This window comes from Cydia amplana, chromosome 7, assembly GCF_948474715.1.
Source record: "Cydia amplana chromosome 7, ilCydAmpl1.1, whole genome shotgun sequence".
NCBI classification, from domain to species: domain Eukaryota; kingdom Metazoa; phylum Arthropoda; class Insecta; order Lepidoptera; family Tortricidae; genus Cydia; species Cydia amplana.
Window position 1 is genome coordinate 12281478 of NC_086075.1, and position 23556 is coordinate 12305033.

At 37.1% G+C, this 23556-nt stretch overlaps 1 long non-coding RNA gene across 1 annotated transcript in view; it reads left to right on the forward strand.

The window, feature by feature from the left end:
• Window positions 1-22917, forward strand: part of LOC134649686 (uncharacterized) — a 272457-nt gene extending 249540 nt beyond the window's left edge. Inside the window, exon 2 of the long non-coding RNA XR_010096987.1 lies at window positions 22750-22917. This is a non-coding gene — a long non-coding RNA (uncharacterized LOC134649686). The remainder of the gene's footprint in view (window positions 1-22749) is intronic.
• The last annotated feature ends 639 nt before the right edge of the window (window positions 22918-23556 follow it).

Genomic DNA, 23556 nt, shown 5'->3' on the forward strand with positions numbered 1-23556 from the left:
TTCGAATCGGCGTCTTTAGCAATCCGGGCTAACGCCTTGAACCCCTTGGCCACCCCGCCACGGTGGAACCCGTCCCAATTTCTCCACTATATGCCACCTTACTAAGACTAGGCGTCTTTAACAAGGCAAGCAATATGTGCTTACACCTCCTATATATACGAATTCCTTACGGAATTACGATAGCGAGAGAGACTGGTGCTGCCATCTATCTACACAACTTTGAGAACAAATCAAATTATTTTATTAAATATTTTATTTTAGCACTGGAGGGCTTCATCACTTTTTTTTTAATATATGACATCTATTTCAGTTTATAAGTTATATATAGTAGTGTGACTACTTAAAAAAACACAAATCAAAATATTTAATAGAATAATTTGATTTGTTTCCAAAGTTGTGTATGAAAAAGGTATTTTTAAAGAAACTACTACAAACTATCGTGTAAGCCCATTTCCTCTAAAGTTATCGTTAAATATTGCCTGTCATGTCACGCAAACTTGTAGGGCAATGGTCGTATTCCAATTGAATGCTGAACGCGGGTTGATAGTAGATCGTTCTTATAATTTTTTGAAATATCGCATATTATATTCTTAGGAAGTTCACTTGTGTTGACGAGTCTGTAAGAACTCGAGTGAAACATCCCTTCGTTTAAAGTAGCGACAGCGCCTTCTACGAAGAGAAAGACAAGTATTTTTACATTTTAATTATATTGTAGGGTACTTACCTACTAAAGACAGAGAAAATAAAAATAATACTAATTCATAGCTACTTAAAAAACACAAATCAAAATATTAAGCATAGAGCATTTCTATATAAGCATAGAGAACGAGCTGACAGCCGTTGGACTGAACTCGAACGAGGCCAAGACGGTTGCTCAAGACAGGAAGGCGTGGAAGGATCTTGTGGAGGCCCTATGCACCTCCAGGGCGCCCTACAGGGCGCTCACAGATAGGTCCGAAAAAAGTCGACTCGCCCGCGCTCGCGCGACTGATGACAATGAATACGCGAGCAGGTTTTCCTGCCAGTCACGACTCACGACCAGCGAACTCTATTATCATAACTAGGTACAGATTTCGGAGAGCAATCTGACCCTACTCCATTATCTACTAATACTGTTGCCGACCATGATGAATTCGCAACATTTTTTATACCCTGAACTGAGATAACTGCTTGCAGGGCCGGCGTCGAAATGTAGATTTTATTATCTTGTTGAACGCCACATTTGTTCGCGTATCCCCATTGAAATGCTAAATTTGTGCATGATCATATTAGTAAGCAGACAAGAGTGAATAAGATTAGAGATTTTTTATTTATTTTACCCTAAAGTTACTGAATTATGTCATATTGTGAATTTGTTCCTATTTTAGTTCAATGTTTTTTCTGCATGCTATAGGTACATTATATACACAAGCTAGTCTAAAGTTAAGAGTTTATTGTTATTTTGTTACTAAATATAAATTAATAAATTAAGAAAGTAAATACTCAATAAAAATGGCTAGTTTTACTCAATATTGTACATAACGGGTACATATCATATTTATTGAAATACATTTCCCACATTAAGTACTTGTCGCATCACAGCGCTTTTCAATTTTCAATACAGAAAATGTAACAAAAATTTCAAACTTATTAAACCAGCACAATGCACCTAAAGTTACAAAGCGAAGTTCACTAGTTCGTACGTCGAAACAACAGTTGAGCATCGGGAACGCTCAGAAAGAGACATTTGTGCCAATATACAGGAGATTAACAGAATGCCACTACTGTGAGCAGGGTTGACCGAACTATAGCCGAGCCGGTGCCACTCGTGCTTTTTAATAAAGAGAAAACAAATACCGATCAAAGTAAAACTTTAGCTATACCACTAGTTTGACATGACATCATAATGCCAATACGAGCGAGATGCATAAAAAGTAAGTTACACCCACGCTAACGAATGTCAGGGTCAAACTCGTGGTAAGGCTACTTATTTAACAAACACAAGTTACTTGTAAAGTTTCTTATTTTGTACATTTGAGCTGACATCGGCAAGTTACAGTATTGACTATGTCTAATAGTCAATACTGTCAATAGTAGATTTACAGAATGCCAAGAAAGTTTGGCTATTAAACGATAGCTGGTGTCACAAGTGTCACAACTTGCTTTTCAAAAATGATGAATTCAATAATTATCTTAAACTTATTAAACAAACACCATACTTTTATCGTGATTACTGACGTACTTTCAGTAGGTAATCAGTGACAAAGCAAAGTTTACTATTTCGTGTGAGCAAGGAGGCGCCACTCGTGCTTTGCGATATATTGACAATAGGTAACATAATTTCATTAAACAAACACAATGCTCTAAAAGTTACATAGCAAAGTTTACTGCCTATTTCTAATGTCGAAACATCCGCAAGTTAGTCAGAAAGGGACATTTATGTCAATAGCAGATTTACAGAATGCCACAAACGTGTGCAAGTTTGGTTGAATCGATTGCTGGTGCCGCGCGTGCGGTCAGACGTGTGACGCGCCGCGGTTACGGCGAGGCCTGTGTGTTGCACGAGTATACTAACCATAGATAGGTAGTTTTTAGGGTTCCGTACCCAAAGGGTAAAAACGGGACCCTATTACTAAGACTCCGCTGTCCGTCCGTCCGTCCATTCGCCCGTCCGTCCGTCCGTCCGTCCGTCCGTCCGTCCGTCCGTCCGTCCGTCCGTCCGTCCGTCCGTCCGTCTGTCACCAGGCTGTATCTCACGAACCGTGATAGCTAGACAGTAGAAATTTTCACAGATGATGTATTTCTGTTGCCGCTATAACAACAAATACTAAAAACAGAATAAAATAAATATTTAAGTGGGGCTCCCATACAACAAACGTGATTTTTGACCGAAGTTAAGCAACGTCGGGCGGGGTCAGTACTTGGATGGGTGACCGTTTTTTGCTTGTTTTGCTCTATTTTTTGTTGATGGTGCGGAACCCTCCGTGCGCGAGTCCGACTCGCACTTGGCCGGTTTTTTCAACTTAGTTCAACATGTTTTAAGTAGGTATTTAGAAAGCTATAGAAACCATCCAAATGCCTGAATTAAAACTATAAACCATTATGAAATACCTACACTTATATACAGTGTGGAAAGATAAGTCGGGCCCTGGAGGGAAACTACCTTAAATCCTTAAGCTGGCTCATTTTACTTAAATAATAATTTTAATTGATAGTAAAATAGAATTAATGTTAGATTTAACGATCATTTTTATTTTTAAGACCAAATGTTTGTTAGAGAAATTTTATCTTGAATAATAATACTATCGATTAGTATAATAAAATATGGAGTGTTTGTTTTTTAATTTTAGTTGGTTCGAGTCCCGGGCGAGGCAAGCGAGTTTTAGAAAATCTTTGAATGCAGTTTTGTTTCTTTTTAAAAATAAAGGAATGTCTCCTTTAAGTAAAATGAGCCAGCTTAATGATTTAAGGTAGTTTCCCTCCAGGGTCCGACTTATCTTTCCACACTGTATAAAATAGGTACTTAAAAAATACTTATACAATACAATACAAATACTCTTTATTGCACACCTCATTACAGAAAACAATACAAATAATACAAAAAGTTATTTTTTTAGATCTTATTTATTTTATAAGCCATACAATCTTATGATTAAGTCGGCTTTATAATGAAAGTTATAAATACATAATATCAAATTAGTGTGAATATAAGTATTTACTATTTACTTTTACCCATCTAATTATCCAATGAGCCTTTATTATACATATAAGTAACAAAACCGAACGTAAAATAAAATAATATAACCATTTATAGTTGTTGACCACTAGTAAACATAGTTTATGTGTTGCTTAGTAAGTGAATACACGGCACGGAGGGGCCTTTGTTCGGGGAACTATAAAATTTACATAGGTCTACAGAATCTGCCGGCGAATCATAAAACTTTGACCAGCCGAAGGCGCGTCGGCAAAAAACGTAAACAACGCTTTAAAGTGAAGCTTCGGTTGTTGTTTCAAGAGATTTATAGAGTATTAGGGTGGCTGTAATGAAAGTACATTAAATGGTTGTTATTTTGTAAGACTGCCGTATTCGAACTTCAAGATAATCACAAGAGACGGCACGTACTAGATCCATTCTAGATACGTTATAGTTTAGATTTCAACTAGTTCTCTTTTGCAGCGCAATTCGAGCAACCAATGTCACTTTTACGTTAGATATAGTTAGATATCTATTAGATGTGAATTGGATCTCTAAGCCATATCTTGTGAAAATCGTTCAAGAGTATCTCCAGAATCGCGCAAATGTCAAATTTGACAGTTTAGATCTTAAACATATCGTTATCGTATCTTGGCGATGGCTATAAGATATCTGATAGATGTCTATTTCAAAATCCGAATCGGGCCCAGATTGAGATTTAAGTCGCCATTGTTAGTTACTTAAGTACGGTTTATTAAGGTATACCTACCTAAGTATACCTACCTAAATACCTGTTGTAATTAAAATGTTGACTCGAGAGTATTTATTTGCTTAGTAATCATAATATTTTGAAGTAGGTAAATCAAGTAATTGTTATCCAAAATTTACGACTTATAAACAAGCCGTAGCCCAGTCTTTAAATAATAGGTAATGATTGCAGATAAGCTTGCTACTCTGCCGTTACAATTTCTTCCCTTTTGCAAGCTACACCTCGTATTTAATTCATTTTTGGAAACTCATTAACACTGCAACAGTGTCTCTTGATAGAAAAAACTGAACAAAGAGTAATCATATTGTCTGTCAAGATGAACCAATTACATTACAAAAGATTTCCAAAAGCATATTTCATTAATTTCAGGACTAAATGGATTTCACTTTTGTATACATATTCTAACAATAGAGAGCCGTCGCAGAAAGAAAAGGAAATGAAAATGGGATGAGATTCCCCTGTATTAGATTCTGGATTAAAATAAATGGAAGAACCGGGATATTATAGGGATAGGAATATTTCGCGCAGCACAGATTTTAATTTGAAATGCCAAATATTGACTGAAATTCCGGTGTCGTTTGTATGAAAATAAAACATTGTATCACGCAATACAACCCAGAGGCAATATTTATTTTGAATTTCACTTCGTCATCTCATGATTTGCCCAGGATTGCGGGAAAACACATACCTATTGTCCGCGTGCGTGATGCATATCGATTATTCTCGCTGTTTTACTTTAATTGCGTTTTCTATAAATTTTCGGGTTTCCTTAAAAGTTTCGGTTCTGAGTGTTTTTTTATATATACTTACACGTAGGTATGTATACATTGTTTACCTTACTGGTCCTTATTGGGCCGAGTCAGGCGTGTCTCAGTGTCTCACTCCGCGATTTCGTCGCTTTGCTACAGGTAGCTTAAAAAGTACATCCGTTCGGCCCCAATTTTGGGGAAAGCCGCTTATGGCTTTCCCCAAAATTGGGGCCGCGCGTGGCGCTGTCGCCACCTAGCGGCCATATCTGTGCTGATCGTAACAGACGCGTTTTGTTAGAGAATGAGTCTTCTGTACTTAGTACTATTATTTATTCTGTGGCCGAGTTAGAAACAAGTAGTAGTTGTTAAACAGAGAAAAAATAACAAATTTAAACTTGGTTCAATGACAACTCTAAATTTGGGCAGTCATAAACATATCTTTGGCATAATATGGCACGTACATTTTAATGTAAATCTCAAGACTTGTAACATGCTATATCCTGCGGACCGTTGAGGTTACAACAATTCAGCCGACCGATCAAATAACGCAATGTAATGAAACTCGCATGCGAGTTCTCGCGCCATCTAAATGAGCCTTAACTATTCTCAACTGATTGTAACATGAAAATGATTGTAATGATTGTAACATTGATTGTTACATCTTACATTGATTCTTTTTCATGTTACAAAATGATTGTAACATGAAAAAGAATCGACAACGCGACAACACAACATTAACAACTTTTTCGTTTGGTTGCCAGCCGTGACACGCCAACAGTTCGATAACGAGACGTAAGCGAGCGCCGCTGGGACACAATCGGCCAGATATTGGCGCTCTAGTGGGATATTTTAAACTTCATTGTGCAGTGTTCATATCTGTGGTCATGACTTCATCAGGTTTGGAGTAAACGACATTTTTTTTCATCAACCCGTGTGCCAGGTAGTTATTCGTAGATGATACTCTCTTTCAGAAAAACTTGCCTTCGACAGTGTGGACAGCAGTGTTGGCCGAAACGTTAACGCAATTGACCATTTTTGCCCATAACCATTACAAATTGAACCGTAAACTGCAACCATCCGTTACGGTTTACGATTCAATTTGTACTAGTTAATGGTAAAGTAATATATTGCATCTCTTAATTTTTCACCCGGGACCTACATACAGAGTATAATACTGTATACCTGCAATAATATGTTAGGTACTCAACGAAGACCACAAAAATTACACGATCTTATTTGTTGAGTCATACGAGGGTGTCACATATTTTTGCGGCCTTCGAAGAGTAAAATTATTATTGCACGTCAATATCACGTTTACATTTCTGCAACTTGCTTCTTTGTACATAAGTAATAAAGGAAAATTGAAAACGTATCTTAAGCGTCAACTTATACAACGTCAACAAGTATAGGTACACTGAGTGAAAAATAGTCGATCACTAATAGTCGCTTTCTCGTTCTAGTTCAATTTGCAATTGGTTTTTGTTCAAAGGATACCAATTTAGCGGCAAACAAAAACACATCATGTGCTACGCCGTAGTGGCATTTTTCGTTCGGTTGTAAAAATCTGGTTACTCGCGATGCGCATTTTCGTCATGGGCATATAACAAAATATCACACACCAGCAATATCACTCTCACTTACCAGCAGACACATACATACAGTAAAATTAACGTTAGGTACTGACCGGAACCTAATTACCATCTTACCAGTTAGCCATATTTAGGTGCGTATCTCTACGTCCATTGCCGAGACAGATTTTTATTCGACACGGGAAAAGGAAATGAAAATTCAGGTATGTAGGTATTTATAGAATAGTCTCGCCCAAACACGGAATACCTGTTAAGGTTGTTAGCAGGGCGTGATTCTGGGGTGCTAACACAGCAGAAGGAAGTGGCGCGATAGCGAACAAAACTACGTCGTCCTTTAAACAATTAATGTATTTTCAAAATGCACAAATGTTTAAGTCGTCAGTAATTACATTAAAACTTATGATATTGCATGAGTAAATCTAATAAGATGTTAACAGTTCAATCCGTGATAGCAAAGAGAAGGAATGACAGGGCATAGGTTGCCAGAGTCAATATTATATTAAAGACACCCATATACGTGCATGTCAATTAATAAAGTGTGCCATTGATTTTCCAACAAAGGTCGCCCTCACCGGACAGCTTGTCGATTACTACCTACATCATGACTAAAACGCTGCCATCATAATGAGAACTGTTAAATTTTCCACGCGATTAAACCAAAGCTAACGTTACCAGTCCAGCCTTCTACCTCTACTTATATTCCTCAGTCAGAATTTTCTTTTTTTAACCGTGACGAGAGAAGAAAATGAAATATTTTAAACAATCCCCGCCCGAAGACCACATTCCGGTGTATGGATATTTATAAATAGAATAGTGTCGCCCAAACACGGAATAACTTTTAAGTTTGCCCGTACCAGATAGCTTGTAGATGACTACATCATGACTCATCATCATCCTGGCGTCAATCCCAGCTGTGCCCCCGCGCGGGGCGCGAGGACCCGGGGTCCGCCTTAGGACTACATCGACTACATCATGACTATTACCGTCAAACAGTTGTCATCCTATTGAGAATCCACACATAAAATTATAGGTACCGAACGTTACCAGGAAATACGACCAGCCTTCTACCTCTACGTCTATTCCTCAGTCAGAATTTTCTTTTTTTTTTAACCGAGACGAGAGAAGAAAATGAAAAATTCAAAACATTCCCGGCCCCCACTTTCAGGGGTGTATTTATAGAATAGTCTCGCCCAAAACCCGGAATACCTGTTAAGCTCGCCCGCACCGGACGGCTTGTCTGCTCCATCCTAATTAAGCCTATTAGGAGCCGTATTTGACTTTTATTGACATTTTGTAACATGGTGAATTACTATTTTGTAAAACGTGAATAAGTTCCGGTGGACTGCAACGGCAACAGTTTTGAACGATTCACGGTTAGTTTCACTAAACATATCGACCGGGATATCAACCGTGATTACCTTTTGTGTTGTAAAGGTAATCACGGTTCATATCCCGGTCGATATAAGTCTAGTGACTGCAACGGCAGTTGACCTATCTCTGCTTGGTCGTAATAAAGCATTATATTTACTTCCTTTCCAATTCTATCGACAGCGAACAGACATTAAGAATTCATGTGAGTAGTTGCTACGAATAAAATATTTACAGTCATACTTTTGTAACAAATATTTGTGATTAAATAGAGAAACTTGGCCTTGGGCCTTGCTTTTCCAAAACTCCAATCAATATGAAGACAAACATTAGGGTTAGTATAAAACTAATGGCTAAATAGTATTCATTCGGCCCCACTCAACTTACAAATTTTAACTTTCGCAACTTATAAATACAGAGGGTTGAAACGACCCGAAATGTGTACGAGTGAGTGAATCCTAGTGGTAGGCTCTCACAGATGTAAATAAAACTAGGGGATCCCGCAGAGAACAATTTTTCAACCACGTTGGTTTCTTGCTTTGCATCAGTGATTTAGCTGAGGGTGGGAGCGACAAGGTGGTTCCCGTACACAGTTATAATAATGTACAATCAGTACGTTAACAAGTTATTGAATGCAGATAATTTAGTAACCAAATGTTTTTACACGTATGTTAAACATGTCCACGTAGATGAATAACCATGCGTCAGTTATATTATGTAAAGGAAAGTCTGCTATAATGTACCATGATGTTGTTGGTAGTAACTACTGGCATAGAGAAATAAAGACAAGAGTGCTCACTCCATACATCAGTTCAGACTATTAATTTCAGTGTCTACATCTAGCATCGAGTAGCGGAAATATCAGTACTGCTACTTGACAATAGATGTAGCACCGACCGGAAAGTCTTATCTCAACAGCATAAGACTTTCCGGTTGGTGCTACATCTATTGTCAAGTAGCAGTACTGATAGTTCCGCTACTCGATGCTAGATGCTAATAGTCTTTTTGGTACGAAAACTGACGTATGGAGTGAGCACTCTATGTATTTTTTTCTCTATGCTACTGGGAAGAATTTTTCTCACTTATCACAGGGAACAGGGGAAGGGGGGCTAGCCAAGATGCCAATCATTTGTGCCGTAGCGAACGAAACGCTAATGTCGCACTTATATGGAAGAGTATAGAGAGACTTGTGTTGCTACTGGTGACAACTTGGTGGTAACAAGTGGGAATAACCAGTATTAAGTATTTCAACCATAGGTGTGTGAGGCAAAACGATCACGACTTATAAAGGTTTCCGAATTTAACATCATTATGCACAGAACTGCTTAATATATATATTGTGTGGAACTACTCGTGGAAGCGACAGTAGGCTCAACTTTTTGCTCCAAAAGGGTGATTTTTCGCAACGCACGGAACTTATGCGACTGCGATATGCGGCTCCGTTAGCCAGAAGTTAAGCGATTTGTTAAGTTTGATCGCCCACAAGCAGAAAAAGTACAGAAACTTTAACATTTGTCAAATATTTCACTTATCCGGGGTTTATGTATGTATGTATATCTTTAAAACTTGCATATGCTGCTTGCAAGACAATAAAAAATGTTTAAAGGAAACATCTATTGTAATAGGTACTTTAAATACTAATTTTATATATTGATATGTATACCCTTGTTGGCCTAGCCAAGTGGCAATGTCGTTATAAGTATAACCGCCAAATAAAACAAAACAATACAAAACACAGATTTACATCGTAGCTTAATAGAAATAAAGCTCGCCAAAATATTCTTCATCACAAAGAGATGAAGCACCTAAGGAGACAGGGATAATACCTACAAAGAACATCAATCGTAAATCTCCACTCCCAATACTGAAGCTAAATACCAGAGTGATTAGAGTATTACATCTTTAATACAGAGACATACGCGAGTCACGTGCAAAAAATAAGTGAAGTTGCACGCCTAAACGGAATCTCAAGTAACTTAAAAGAGCAGTCATTGCGCCCAAAATTAGAATTTACAACATGAAATCTTCGAGTCGAAGATAGGTTACTGTAATTGTGCTTACGCGTCGTCTACATGTTTCTACAGGGATTTGAAGGCAATCGTTTCAAAGAAACGATAACGAATCAAGCGTGGATGCGATGATTAGTTCGTAGCAAGAAACCTGATCTGGAGAGATCAGATTCGGCTATAAAAGTAAATTGAATCGTCCTCTGGGCTGTTGTTCGACAAGCACCGCCGATGCCCGTTTTCATGCTGTGTAAGTTTTTAACTTTATTGTTATTGAACAAATTGCCTGGTATAGAGGTAAACGCTGACGTAACTAACTTGCCTGAACGACCGATAAGCTATTTTTTTAGGGTTTGATTTATATTACATACCTACATCCTAAAACAGTCTGTAAAAAATACAAGTAATTATAACTATGACTAAACACTAAACTGACTAGGCTTAGTAATACGAGAAAGTCGGCAAACTTGTCATATCAATTTTGTACAAAAATTTTACGAAAGCGAATTCTATTTTACCCATGGACCTAGAATATTACGGACGGACTGTCACCTAAGACAAACTGTGACACTGCAATGGCGGCCGGTTTGAATGTGTGCGTGTAGACGAGTGTTACCATGTAACACAAATTCTCCCCTAATGGTGAAACAATTATTTTTAATATCGTCCTAGTTTTTATTTTTATTTAAAATTATAAATTAGGACAGTTTTACGTTAGACAATAAAAAAGCTGTGTACGTATCTGATTTTATAGGTCTTGAAAATGCGCAATATTGCACAATTACTTTGTGCAAACATTATCTTCAATACCTAATGATATTTAGCATCGTAATGAAATCAGTTCGTCATGTTTTTTTAATTTATACATTTAACTTGAAACATATCTGGTTTTCAACAAAAAAATTATAATACATAACAAACAAACGTTAAGTATCGCTCCTTAGTATCGGGAAATTACCATACCGACCTAGTTTGAAATGCACAATCAATCATTTAACCATTTACCTAAATGATCTCTTAATAAATAATGATTTAATAAGAAGGGTATCAATTACCCTACTTTCGGGAAATTACCCTATTCATGTTACTGGTCACACTCCTGTTTTGCAGTTTGATAATTTATAAACAACAAATTATCGTGATTTTACGTACTAATTGATAAACTTAAGTATGAAAAGTTATTCCGTGACTTTTTTTCTTTCGATCGGTACAATTCTAGCAGGATTTAACTACGCATGCCGACATATTTTATATTTTTCTTCGACATGTTTACTTCAATGACGTTTCGATTCGTCTGACGGCAAACTGGTGGATGTGGGCTGTCAATGTGTGTGTGTCACGCGTAAATACTTAGAAACTGGTGGATGTTGGAATCACAGCTGTGTTGTAAGCGAAACTCTGTCCGTAATATTATAAGTTCATGATTTTACCTTCCAATGTATTTTTAAGAGAACTACGCTACGCCTAATTGGAATAAGATCCGTTTGTTACCTCACATTTCGTTCCTACCCGCAGTTACATAAAGGCCACTGAATGCAAACTAAATAGAATTCAAACCCAAAAACCTCAGACTGAAATTCGTATGCCAAAATAACGGCGCGATTCGGAAAATGAATAAGAGATTCACTAGATATGAAATAGTAAAGATATGTGACGTTCCACGGCAAAAGGTACCATTGCCCCCGCTGAATATTGGAGCGGCGTTAATAATAGCGTAAGCCCCAGCCGCCATAAGGTACCTTTTGTCGTGGAACGTCACATATCTTTATTATTTCATATCTAGTGAATCACAAATTCATTTCCCGAATCGCGCCGTAAGTAGGTATATCAGTTTCTGCAAACGCGTCAAGACGTGCTCAAGCTACTGATATTCCACACAAGGCAAAATTAATGAGAGTGTCTATTCTTTAGTCACCGATATTGCAATTAGGGTCGCTACAATAAAACTTGGACAATTAAATGTAACTCGTCGCCGGGAAGGCGAGATAAGACCTAGCGGCACCCCTCGGCACTTTCGCTATTAACAGTGCCCTTACCACGAATTTACGAGGCTGTTAGACTCATATTTGAACGGGGAATTATTTAATTATATTAGACATATTGGGAAAACATTCCGGTAGCTGCGCACCACAAGGGCATCTTTCTCGCATCAATACACCAGTAATACTCGAACGAGAAACAGTACGGTACGAGTGAGTTTAGAGGCTACCGGCCACTGTAAACTCTTGGTAAGGGCACAGGGTAGCCACCCCCCGCGTTTTCAAAACTGTCTCTGAAGAGTGATCAGAAATGGCTATTAAATTTAAACGATTACCTTGTCCCTTCCAGATGCGTATATTTATAAGCCTGTCATTTTGCGCTTTTATCTTTGCATTCGATTTTAAACTAAACGCCCCAAAGAGGATTGATTACTTCCTTTATTTTTAGGGTTCCGTAGCCAAATGGCAAAAAACGGAACCCTTATGGATTCGTCATGTCTGTCTGCCCGACGTCCGTCTGTCTGTCCGTCCGTATGTCACAGCCACTTTTTTCCGAAACTATAAGAACTACACTGTTGAAACTTGGTAAGTAGATGTATTCTGTGAACCGCATTAAGATTTTCATACAAAAATAGAAAAAAAACAATAAATTTTGGGGGTTGAAACATACTTGGAACTGAAACTCAAAAAAATTTCATCAAACCCATAGGTGTGGGGTATCTATGGATAGGTCTTCAAAAATGATATCAGGTTTCTAATAACATTTTTTTCTAAACTGAATAGTTTGCGCGAGAGACACTTCCAAAGTGGTAAAATGTGTGTGTCCCCCCTGTAACTTCTAAAATAAGAGAATGATTAAACTAAAAAAAAATATATGATGTACATTACCATGCAAACTTCCACCGAAAATTGGTTTGAACGAGATCTAGTAAATAGTTTTTTTTAATACGTCATAAATCCCCTAAATACGGAACCCTTCATGGGCGAGTCCGACTCGCACTTGCCCGCTTTTAAACTAAAGAGTCACAAAAAGACGCTCCCATCGAGGTTACGCTGAGAATTTTAAAACGACATGCTTAAATTACATGGACATGAACATTTACGTAACATACTTATATCTTTTCGTTGCTAAAAATTGTTATACATGTAAAGAAAACAGAGCGGGTATAGAAGTTTTGTATGTAACACTTTTACTACTAATCTAAATAATAAACAACAACAGATAAAATTACAATAAAAAATTAAAAACTAAACTAATCTAAATTGGCGGGTGGGAAAGAGGGGAGGCCTTTGCCCATCAGTGGGACACACTATACTGGGTCAACCAAATCTTGTCAGTAAATAGGAACAAAAAAAAACTATACTCATCCTTTCCTTTTGGGTGCTAGTACTAGTGTAAGACAAAGATAGTATGATTCTCTCTGTCTAGGTTTGAAATCAAACAGACCTTTGACACACTATAATAGGCTAATTTAAAAACTAAATAAAATAAAAATATCTAAATAAGGCCCCCGCGGCATTGTGCCATAGATGCTGGCAGCATTCCCTCTCTGAATGGCAATACTTACTAAACTTTTTTCACGCCACTGTTCGGAAATATGGCAATAGATGGTCTAAAACCAAGCTGGAAAGTAGGCAATAGCTGTAGCACCTGAACCAACACTACTACAATGTTTCATTGTTATCATCATCTGTCATTGGTGACAGATGGTGATAACAATGGTTCAGGTGCTAAGCAATGAGTTATCATTTAAAACAAAAAAATCAATAAAAGGTCTTTTTTGGTGCAACTTTTTTCCTTCAAAAATAAAATTAGGTTATTTATAGGACCAATTTCATGTTTAAAAAAAAAAAGAAATGTCAAAACCATTCAGTTCTCTTTTTTAACAATACCATTCAGTATGCATTCAGTTCACGCTTAAGGCGTTTTTACCTTTGTAGCTGTTTGTGGTTTCTTAGCAAAAACGCTTCTATACTTGGTCAACCAGATCTTGACAGTAGAAAAAGGCGGCAAATTTGAAAAATGTAGGCGCGAAGGGATATCGTCCCATAGAAAATTTGAATTTCGCGCCTTTTTTTACTGACAAGATTTGGTTGACCAGCTATACAGTGTGGAAAGATACGTCGGGCCCTGGAGGGAAACTACCTTAAATCCTTAAGCTGGCTCATTTTACTTAAAGGAGACATTCCTTTATTTTTAAAAAGAAACAAAACTGCATTCAAAGATTTTCGAAAACTTGCTTGCCTCGCCCGGGACTCGAACCGACTAAAAATTCCAAAAAATAAAAACTCGTAATTTTATTCTACTAGTCGATACAGTTAATGTTAATGATAACATTTCTCCAAGAAACATTAGGTCTTAAATTCGTCTGTCGTACAAAATATCCATAAAATGTAATATTTAGTACTCAAGATTTTTTTAGACAAGCCAAAATGAAGAAAAAAAATACTTTGAATGCAGTTTTGTTTCTTTTTAAAAATAAAGGAATGTCTCCATTAAGTAAAATGAGCCAGCTTAAGGATTTAAGGTAGTTTCCCTCCAAGGCCCGACTTATCTTTCCACACTGTATATAAGTTTATAGTCGGTTTGAAACAAACAACAGAAAACGCCTCTTAAAAGTGATAAAAAAAGTAAAAAAGGCGGGATCGGAAAATTAGTACTGAGTTGGATAGTGTAAATTGTGCTTGACTAAAAAATACAAGAAACACGTATCTACGCTCGCTATAAAAATGAGTTCTTCTAGTGAAGAAAATGTTATTCTTACGCTGACGCCTACCGAAATTCAAGAGCCAGCACAAGCAGTGGCTAGTAATTTGCTACAAGAGAAATCGCCGGCTAGTACTTATAGTTATGCAAATGTTTTCTTATTTCCTCACAGTAGTCGTGAAAAGCACTATTGTAATGCCTCGGCCGGAAACGCTAAAGATGGACTCGTATTATTTGAGGGCCTCCACTAACGTGTCGGCCCTCAAACTCACTCGTCCATCTTTTAGCGGTTTTCCGTCCTCTCCTACAATGTACTATACTCGCTCTAATTTCTTTGTAAGTACCTACATATTACAATCTCTAGCAACGAAAACATTCGAATGTTCATGTCAGTTTTCATGTTGTTAAAACAGAATGTCGTTTTAAAATGGAGCGTAGGTCTAACCTCTTTTGTATGGCGGTGGCTAGGTTCGTGTGACTCATAAAATCAGTTGATAAAAAAAAACAACTGTATGTAGGTATTACTTACATTTTTTTTATTAAGTAAATAAGTCTCGTTTACTTAAAAAAAGTATAGTAGTACGATTTGATATTTACTTGACATGTCAAGCATTGTTTATATTTATTTATAAAGTGCGTCAAGCAAATCTTGTCAGTAGCAATGTACTGCAAATTAAAGTAGGGTAACACCATGTAACACTCAAAGAGCGGAATTGCGCAAAGAAAAGCAGCAATGTACATCGAACCAAAATGTCTTTATTTTTCCTCCCTTCATACGTCAGTTCGAGTGAATTATCATAACCTCAAATTTTAGTAATGTTTACCGTCAACGAGCATGATTGTACATTGTAGGCACCTTAGCTTTGCTTGAGGTCGTGCATAATCTTGGTATTTAATGGTGACAGCAGAAATTTCTCTTGGAATAGAAACGATTCAGAATGTAAACAATAAGATGATGGCTGTCATTCACGATCCACATTCCACAGATAACACAGATGACACGCGATTTTGGAATTATTCGAACACAGTGTTGCTAACCCGCGATTTTTCAAATTTGCCGCCTTTTACTACTGACAAGATTTGGTTGATCCAGTATAAATACGAGGGGTATTCAAAATATTCTCGGTATGAGAATGAAAACAAACAAGTACGAAAAGTTTGATATTTTTATTTTTCAATATACTCCCCCCCTATGTTCATACACTTAAAAGATCGATCAATTATTTTTTTTAATCCCTCGTAAAAATATTTTTTATCTTTCGTGTAAAAATGCTCCTCCACTGCCGCCTTCAATGCTTCATCGTCAGAAAATTTATTTCCACGCAGATCCTTTTTAAGATTGGGGAGCAAAAAGAAGTCGCTGGGGGCTAAGTCCGGACTATACGGTGGGTGAGTAACAGTTTTAAACCCACGTTCAACAATAGCTGCCTTGGCAATATGAGCAGTATGGACGGGGGCGTTGTCATGCAGAAGCAGAATACCTTTGGTTAACTTTCCTCGCCTCTTTTCTTTAATTACATCCTTTAATTGACGTAGAATGTTAGCGTAGTACTGTCCTGTGATATTTACACCTTTTTCTTTATAATCGATTAGTAATACTCCTTCACAATCCCAAAATATCGTGGCCATGACCTTGCCAGCTGAAGGGATGACCTTCAACTTCTTGGGATGAGCTGAACCCTTAATGTGCCACTGCATGGACTCTTGTTTACTCTCTGGGTCATAATGATGAACCCAGGTTTCATCTCCAGTAACTATTCTTTGCAGCACCTCATCAGGATTTTCACCGCACAGGTCAATAAAATCGGAACAACAAGCTACACGTATGTCTTTTTCAAGCCGAGTCAGCATTCGCGGAACCCATCTTGCACTTACTTTTGACATATTAAGATGGTCATGTATAATATCATGTACGGTACCAATAGAGAGATTGGTTACTTGTGCTATAGATTTTACCTTCACTCGACCATCTTCCAATATAAGTTTTTCCACTTTATCAATATTTTCTTGTGAAGTAGCTACTACAGGCCGGCCAGGTCTAGGGTCATCTTCAATACTCTCCCTTCCGCGTTTAAACTCGCTTGACCACTTTTGAATGGTAGATAAAGAAGGAGCAGACTCACGGTAAACACAATCCATTTCCTCTTTTATGGTTTTTTGATTTTTACCCTGTTTTGTCAAGAATTTTATCACGCATCGATGTTCTAATTTAGTTAACATTGTCAATTCGCACAGGATGTTCATGTTTGTTCAGCAATTGCAGAAAAACAAAAGACTATCTCGGTTCGAATTATACTTTTTTTTAATGTCAATGAATAAACCTTAGCGGGCAGTAACGAAAGAAATTTTAGAAGAGGTCGTAAGATATCAATACCGAGAATATTTTGAACGCCCCTCGTACAATATGTCCCAAGCAGCTCACGACAATGTATACCAAGTTTTGTTTTCTTTCAATGAGCGTCTGTTTATCAGGTGAATTTTCGCCATTTTAAGGATTTTCTATAAATAGGTACCATGAATAACATTTAATCTTAGAAATTATTATGATAACTTATGTAAATCCAAAGATGGTACCGATAGTTAGAAGAATAACGCAACTTGCGGTTAAAACTTTGAAAGGTTCACTCCGAATCATTTTTATGTTTTAAATATTATTCTTTAGAAAAGCTTCGATGTTAATTACTATCTAAACTGTTTCCTAGTTTACTACTAAAGTTTCTTAAAGCTTGATGAAGCATGCAAACAAAAGAACTCTTTGAGAGAAAAGAAAATTAAAAGAGAGTTTACTTTATCACACAGTTTACTTACTCAGTTAACTAATCCTTTGCTAAAGTATTGCAGTTCTGCATTTAATAACTATTTTATTATACCTTCTTTGTATTTTCTTTCCAGTTTGTATGCACTATTGGGAAATGAATATTTAATGAATATTATACCTCCTCTTTTTTGAAGTCGGTTAAAAATGGAATGAGTAGGTACCCAAGTATATACAAGTAAACTGCCTTACCAGCGCCATATCTAGTATCTTGGATGATGCTGTTTGTTATATTAACAGTTTAGCATTACATAAGTACCTATTCATTCAAAAACTTACCCTACTGCTAATTTATAACATTAAAAAAACGTAACTTATTAGGCAATTACATTTAAAAGTATATTGCAGTTATTCAGGTACCTATTTAGCACTGGTATTCATGAAGCTAAGTAGTACCCATTAAATAAACGTTCAACCTAAGAGCTCTTAAGACTTCATCTTATCACTTATGAATGTGTGCTAAAACGTAGCACTAATTATTTTGAGACGGTACTTTGCGGTTTTACTAGGTAAAACATGTTAGTGGGACAGGTATGACAGATTCATCATCATCTTCCTCGCGTTTTCCCGGCATTTTTTCCACGGCTCATGGGAGCCTGGAGTCCGCTTGGCAACTAATCCCAGTAATTGGCGTGGGCACTAGTTTTTACAAAAGCGACTGCCATCTGACCTTCCAACCCAGAGGGTAAACTAGGCCCGTATTGGGATTAGTCCGGTTTCCTCACGATGTTTTCCTTCACCGAAAAGCGACTGGTAAATATCAAATGATATTGCGTACATAAGTTCCGAAAAACTCATTGGTACGAGCCGGGGTTCGAACCCGCGACCTTCGGATTGCAAGTCGCACGCTCTTACCGCTAGGCCACCAGCGCACAGGTATGACAGATTAAAATTATATATACCTAACATGAAAAATTACATTAAAAAGGCTTTTTGTTATATGTTTTAACACATTTGAGCCTAAACCAAACACATCTGCCATAAAAATGTATCAGACACATCTATAGGGGGAGTCCAGGAGACTTGCCCAGGTGCAAGCTTTAAATTAAACCATTTGATTAAAAAAAAGTGATGTATATAATAATAACATAATTATTTTATAGTTCATTATAATTTTTTTGGTATGCATGTGTTACTTATGTCGAAATTCAATTCAATTCAATTCAATATCTTTAATGTCAAAAACACATGTCAGAATATACAATACAAAATAAAAATAAGATTAAAAAAATACATGACTTACACTACTTAAATTAAAAAATAATATATACAAAATGTCAAAACAGTACCTAATATAATTATAATATACAAATGTCAATTAAAACCATAAAAAAAAATCGGCAAGCCCGCAGTTACAACTGCGGTAAATATGTGTTCCGTACAGTCAGCAGCAATATTTGCTAAGCGGGCGAGGTGTTCAAAATAATCTTGGCGCGACGTTACTGTTAAGAGAATAAGAGCGAACGCCTCGCTCGCTTAGCAACTTCTGCTGCTGACTGTACGATCTTACGCATCGTTATGAAACTTATGAAACGGATGAAATTTTCAGGCATATCTCCAACATTCACAGCCTTTTATCATTGCTGAAAGGTATTTCAAACAGGTATTTTAAGACATTAGTGGACGACCGCTTCGAAGTCCAATAAACTACGGAAGGGCATAGCTGCGGTTAGCATACATTAAAGCGCGTAAAAATATTTTCTATAATGATATAGTGTTTTTAAAACAGCTCGGGTACGGTGCCAGATATCGTCTCCATACAATTCTTAACAATCATAACCTTAAAACACAACTGTCACCTTACCTAAACATAAAATAAGTTTTTGGAAAAAAATTCATTTTTGGTACAAGCTTTTATCGCTGACTGTACCTACTTTTCTTTTCACAGACAACTACATCCCACCAAAAATATTTTCATGTAAAATGTTGCCAAGACGAAACCATAAGGCTCGCACTGACAAAAAGTTATCAGATCTCTTGTAGAGCCAAGCTTCTAACTCTACGAGTACAAGCCCTAACTTCACAAACTCTACACCTTAGTCAAAATATGTGGCTTGACCGTTTCGCTACTGTCACATGGACGTAAGGTGAAAAATGTATTCACTATTCATTATTTTTTATAATACAATAGTTCTTGGAGTAACGAAACGGCCAAGCCACATATTTTGACTAAGGTGTAGAGTTTGTGAAGTTAGGGCTTGTACTCGTAGAGTTAGAAGCTTGGCTCTACAAGAGATCTGATAACTTTTTGTCAGTGCGAGCCTTATGGTTTCGTCTTGGCAACATTTTACATGAAAATGTTTTTGGTGGGATTTCACTTCTTTTTGTAAGTTGCTTCCATCCCCTAATTTAAAGGGTTGCGCGTGTGATTTAAGGACCTACTATTAAAAATCCTGAAATACGTACCTCGGGGCATCTTTTATACAATCTGCTTTTTACTGATTCCCCATACAATATTCAACCCTCTTTTTCCCCTAACGCCCTTTTCCACCCCCTTTTCACCCTTACGGGGTGATTTTGGGGTTGAAAACTATTCTATGCCATTCCCCATTACAAAAACTATCTACATACCAAATTTCAACTAAATCGGTTCAGCGGTTATTGATTTCCCATACAAAATTCCACCCCCCTTTTCCCCCCGTTAGGGACAAAAAATTTCAAGTTTTTGAATTTTTTTGTTGTTTGTGTACTAATATTATCTTACTTACCAAATTTCAGCTTCCTAGGACTTCAGGAAGTACCCTAGAGGTTTTGATGATCAACAGTGAGTGAGTGAGTCAGTGACGAAATCGGGGTTTTTTAGTTATGAATAAAATCTTAAGTAAGAGCTATGCAATTGAATTTTTTTATGTTTAATAAGGCCACTATTGACATCATATCCCGAGAATTTTGTTTATCTGGTATAATCCAAACCCAAGTTATGAGGGTTCAAAAAAACGACGAAGCGCTTCGAGAAAAGGTAGTAGTGCCCTTGCGCTTCACTTTGCTCGTCTTGGCGGGGGCACTACCGTGCCCCCAGATACGTTGAGACCGAGACACCTACATCGAGACAGTTCTAAAAATATCCAGAGAGGGAAATGGGGTACTTATAAGTACGTTTCTATGGAGAAGCGAATACGAGATATGTACGGTACTGCACAATGCAATTTATTACTAAACAAAACGGTTTATTTATGTAAGCTTAGATCAGGCTGCAGTCAAAAAACTGTTAAAGATACGGTTCTCCTGGCAATTTTCCCGCCGTCTCCATGCTGGTTTTAGTTGGGTATTGACTGGTCAGCTGCCTGTTAGCTATAGTTTTCGTGAAAATCGCCAGGACAGAGGTGACATTTTTTGTATGAAAACTTGCAACTATAAATGCATTTTTTATCGAAACTACTACACTCTAAAATGAAGTCAAAATCAGTCCATCGACTCAGTTTTTTGCAAGCTTTCTAATGGTACCCGACGAGATTCTTACAAATAATAAATAATTTCAGCTGACCCCTCTCAACCCCCTAAATTTACCCCTAAAATAATAAATAAGTGATTTTGACTTATCAATAATGTTAGTGGTGGTAATTGCTTATAACTGTTCCAAATTTTATCAATCTATGTCAAACGGTCTCTGAGAAAAACACATTTAACCGATTTGCAACACCAGAGTGATCCCATGTGTTCCGTGAACAAAGTTTTGTACGGAACACCAAAAATCAAACAAAAAATACAAATGTCTAGAACTCTAGAATATAAAGGAAATATTTTTTTTTTCATCAAACCCATACGTGTGGGGTAGGGTTTGCTCCCGGGAAATACCGGAACCGAAAGTACCGGGAATTCCCGCGATTTAGAGCCAAGCAAAGAACCGGGATTTCAAAATCAAAATCCCGGTTCTTTCGGGATTTTCGGGACTAACATTTCCGGTACAATCTTGGAGGATATAATCAAACGGAGACGTCATGTCTGTAATTTTCTGTACAAAACAGTCTGCCGATTTTTGCGGGGGAGGGGAACGTCAAATGTATGCGTAACGTAAAAATAGCCATGTCAGATAAACGTCAGTCCATACATTGTGTATGACCGTTGGCCGCCTATTTTCGACAGAGGGGAAAGCCTGTTAATGGCTACTCCGTTGAGTTGTATCCTCCAAGGGTACAATATTCGACTGTTTTCTGTTACTTAGCATAAAATATGATGTTTTTAAAGAAATATTGTTTATCAATATAAGGCTGATGCTAAGACTTTTACGGCTGACCACATATTAAAATCAAAACAAAAATAGTCAATGGGTTTGACAATGCCGACAGTATAAAATTGCGTATTTTGAAACTTTAAGGGCATAAGTGTTTCTAACATAAATAATTTGATATGAATAATTAGTTACTTGTATATTGAATACTAGCAAAAAAATAGAGAGAATTTTGTAATTAATAAAATACTTATTTTAATTCGGACACGGTATAGTATAAGAACCTCTCATATGATAAGGATATTATAAAATAAATTAAAATATTACCCCGGCATATGGGTCCTTGGTAAATTCTTAATTCTGGATGAATCATTTCTTGGTTTTTCGTATTGATAGTTCTGTTATTATAATTATATACGTAGGTAATATAAATATATCCCTGCCAAAGCCCATTTTGATCTCGTGCGAAAATGAGCATTAATCCTTTTTCACGAAACGGATTACAGCCTTACATATTTAAAATAAATGATGATACTACTGAGCCACAATTCTGTTTTTGCCGATGTGTTTCAACAAAGAAGTAAAAATGTAATTTAAAATTAAACCAAATTATATTATTTAGTAGTATGTACGCAGAGGCAGTCCATATCACAGGTAATGTAGGCAATAATTGTATGGCTTAAATACACAAATTATCGTAAAAAAAGTGGGTGTACCGTTACTATGGTACTTTTTATATTATATCAATGTTTAGAGAAAGATTCATGGTCGTTTTACGCTTTTTTTTACTCAAAATTGATACAAAAACTTTTTTGAAGGCAGTCCCGAAAGTACCGAAAATACCGGGAAATCCCGGTTCCAGTTTTGCCTGGTACCGAAAATCCCGGTTCTTTTAAACAGTACCGGTTCTGCAATCCCTAGTGTAGGGTATCTATGGATAGGTCATCAAAAATTATATTGAGGTTTCTAATATCATTTTTTTCTAAACTGAATAGTTTGCGCGAGAGACACTTCCAAAGTGGTAAAATGTGTGTCCCCCCCCCCCCTGCAACTTCTAAAATAAGAGAATGATAAAACTAAAAAAAATATATGATGTACAATTGTACATTACCATGCAAACTTCCACCGAAAATTGGTTTGAACGAGATCTAGTAAGTAGTTTTTTTTTAATACGTCATAAATCCCCTAACTACGGAACCCCTTCATGGGCGAGTCCGACTCGCACTTGGCCGCTTTTTTATAACGTGCTTAGCTCAAGTCTCCCATGGTCTCGTGTACTCCCCCTACGTATTCCGAGCAGTTGAAAAATAAAACCTAAGCATGTCACGACCAGACAGGCTAAGCAGTGAAACTAATACTAGTTTATTTATTGGCATGGCCAAGGCCCGCAATAAAAGAAGTGGTCATCCGTCAAGCTCTCGTAGGAATGTAATCAAGACATCCGTCACGAGTCGCGGCCGTGGTGCGCCGACATCATACAGACAGAGACAGAGACGAGTAAAACAAAGACTACTAGTTCAACTTGTAGCAGCGTACCAGTTCCTAACGGATTGCCTATGTGACACCCATGGAATTGCAAGTGACAACAGGCAGGCGGTCTGTGCGCTTGTTTGCCACAGACGAGGTATAAAAAATGAGGTTCAATCTCTGTCATATTTAGTTATAGTAAATGGCATTCTATATAGAATGAGTAAGAAGTCAATAAATATTTAAGAGAGATTTTGCTAGCATTT